Consider the following 3,727-nt stretch of genomic DNA (forward strand, 5'->3'; position numbering starts at 1 on the left):
TTTACGAAATATCACTGTAAAACCTGGGATTGGATAGTTTTTATTAATTTAAAGAAGCTAGAACGTTAAATATCACTAAAACAATCATTTGGACAACTATTACTCTTAACATGATAATAAAATAAGTTAAATGCCGGAACGGGGCGGATGTTGAAGAAGCGAGTTGGAGAAGGATGCCGTCTTCTTGTCATAGTGTATGTCAACAAGATGCTGTCTTTCATTGGGAAATAACTAGCAAAAATAGACAGTTAATAACCCCGGTTCCTTATCCAACAATACCACAATAAACGTCAAGCTTTCTACACAAATTAATAAGCAGATTTCTTTTTTATTGCATTCTCGACTCCGTCACGCGACTTTTTGTATAGACAGCTTTGGCATTACGCCTCGTTTTCATATCGACGGAAACTGGATATTGTACTATACATCCGCCAAACTCTGGAATTCCATGCTCACTGCGTATATTGAAGCTGTACATTAAATTATTTTAAAGGAATGATTAAAGGTGATAAAATGCATTGTAACAAATTTGATCTAAATTTGACCTCTAGTACCAAATTGTGTACTGGCGCCTAAGACTTGGGTGCAGTGTCCGTTGACGGGTTCAAAATGCTGATCCAAATTGTGCCATACATGAAGATGCACTCCACTATTTCTAGTTTCAACTACATTTTTACAAGAAATAACATGTTTTTTTACACCTAAGGTTATGATCTAAACTCTATTATTTATGGAAATGTGAATGTTACAGCAAAGATTAATTTAGAAATATTAAAATGCGTTCATAATTTATAGCAGCATGTAGCAGATTGACAAATTATTTGAAGAATAAACTGTTTATAACGAACACGCTTATAACGAACTGGCAGATATAACGAACTGCTTTTTGTTCCCGTCCATTTGCTGTATATTTGCTTTTAACGAACTATGCACTTACAATGTGCAAAACGATGGATGAAAAGAGACAATTCATTCGGGAAACGATTTGTCTTTGTAAGCCCAACCATTGTCAAATAATCGTTATTTTTGTTAAAACCATGCATGTCACCACATGCATCAGTTACATGTCTATATCAATACTACTCACCATTTACTCACGACAAAACTTGTCTTCTTTAGTCAAAGGTGTGGTCCTGCCAAAATGTCTGGCATACGTGATTATTATGCTTCAAATGAGGGAGGGAGTGTAGATTGATAAAACTGTTTTAAAGTAGTTGTGTGACTGAATAAATGCAAAGAAGATAATCTGGTAAATACGAATGCCCATCCTTCACCTAGGCTGGAGGGTGGTCAGGTAGCCACGTGGATAATGCGTTCGCTCGTCACGCCTAAGGTTCGGTTTCAATTACCCCCCCCCCCCCCCCCCCATCATATTTATTTATGATGAAATGTAAACATGTTAAAATTTGTATATATATATTTTAACATGTTTACATTTCATCATAAATAAATATGATCAGTTAATAATAATGAATAAATAATTATGAGAGTCCACTACATCCATGTGATCCATTAGAACATCCATATGATCCATTAGTACATCCATATGATCCATGACTACATCCATATGATCCATGACTACATCCATATGATCCAATGCTACATCCATATGATCCAATGCTACATCCATATGATCCAATGCTACATCCATATGATCCATTACTACATCCATGTGATCCATGACTACATCCATGTGATCCATGACTACATCCATGTGATCCATGACTACATCCATGTGATCCATGACTACATCCATGTGATCCATACAAACAATAGTAAATGAACATTCTTTATTTGTCATAAAGTGGATGACCTCATTTCAATATGTGACAAGGGGTTTCTGTTATCAACGTTTCCTAAAGGGGCTTAGGTCAGTTGACCATAATTTATCAAGTAGCCTTAGCTTAAGTCCCTGAACATTTGTTGTCTTAACTGTCTGCGTCATTAAAATAACAATGTTGTTGAAGCGAAATGTTGAACAAGTTGAAAAATTCTTTTGCATAGAAAATTATTCTCAACTTTATACTTTCCTCCAGTTTGGACTTGAAAGTTCAAGTTGAAATAAAGTGCAGAACTATCAACACGTCATTAAAAGTGCAAACAGGTGACAGATACCTGGGTACAATTGCATGTCATTATGAATAAGATGGCTGCTGTGATTGGTGCGTTTGCGAGCCTGATTCAACATGGCGGACTTCCTGCTGGAGTATTAGCGACAAGGAGCATATATTCAGAAGAAAAAATAGAAATTATAATTTTTAACTTTATAGTGTCATGGGATTAGTTTGGATGACAGATGGCATTGATTGACAGAAAAATGTGATTCATGAAACTAACTGCATCTATTTCAGTTTCTATTTTGAAAATATTTAAATTGTCATAGAAAAAAGAATGAACGAATCTAAAAGTTTGTAACTGGACATAGAATGAAAATTATGAATAATTTAATTGATTAACTATTAATACCATATAAGAAAATATACTTAAGATAATGACGAGAAAGATTTAAAGACAGATATACGTTTAAAATTTGAAACAAAAGCATTTGAAAATAACATAAAAAATAATGATATTCGAATCCAAATAACATTAAAATGCAGTATATAAAGGAAAACAGTATTCAAATTAAATAAAAAAATAATATTCAATCTGAAAGAGAAACAGTTTTCATGTTCATAAAAAAATATAAATTACCAAGGGAAAGTAATCACTATGGATACTGGTGAAGAAAGAAAATCAACTGATGTTTTATATTATGAAACTGCAAATATGCATTGGAGAACACGAATAATAAGATGCAGCGATAATCGTTTTACCCCGCTTCTACCACCGGGAATTTGTTTCACACGTTGTGCCCATGTGGGGAATGGAACCCAATCTTAGGTGCGGCGAGTGAACAATTGAACCACTTGGCCACCAACGAGCATATTTGAGTCTCGAAACAAATAGAATATCTCACTTCGGGCATACTGAATCGCCATCATTCTTGAAATCACTGGAGCTTGCTAAACTGTCATTTTTCTACACTTTAGTAATCGATCTTTCATTCTGTGAAGACAAGCCCTGCATGAAGACAGCAGACAGCCTGCTATTTCCTCTAATTTGTCGTTTTGTTTCAAAGCGTTGTTGCCGGATTGTTTCTCACATGAAGTAATGACAGGACATTTTTTGCATACAAATTACTTGTCAACATGTTGTTCCAGATGTATGATCTAGGTACACTCCGCACCGTACCGTACACCTTCTTGTGATGGTTCTAGAATCTTGGGATTCCTGGTAAGTATATAGGACCAAAGCAACACATGCTTGTCATAAGAGGCGACTAAATGAATCGTCTGGCCAGGCACGGTTGCTTGACTGATTGAAAGTCACCCGTATCCGAATTGCATGGATCGGTGTTAATAATATCAATCACTGGATTGTCTGCTTCAGAAAACACAACAAACAGAACAAACGATTTTGAGGTGCCAGTGACATGCTTTTAATGGGTACTGAAGGTAGACACCGTTAAACTGACGATTGCTGCAACTTCAAAAATAGTCATAATTTGTTGGTTTTGAACCCACAAGTTCGCGTGTAAAGTGCAGGAAATAAGTGCAGAAATAAGTCCTGGTGGGAGTAACGTCCCCTTGATATGCCCTTGACATTAATTATCATTAAGCTTTGAGTATATGAAATAACGGTTATTAGGGTTTTTCTACCTCTTTAAATCCATTATTTTAATACA

The sequence above is a fragment of the Haliotis cracherodii genome, unplaced genomic scaffold, assembly GCF_022045235.1.
Source record: "Haliotis cracherodii isolate W230 unplaced genomic scaffold, xgHalCrac1.p SCAF_7, whole genome shotgun sequence".
Taxonomy (NCBI): Eukaryota; Metazoa; Mollusca; class Gastropoda; order Lepetellida; family Haliotidae; genus Haliotis; species Haliotis cracherodii.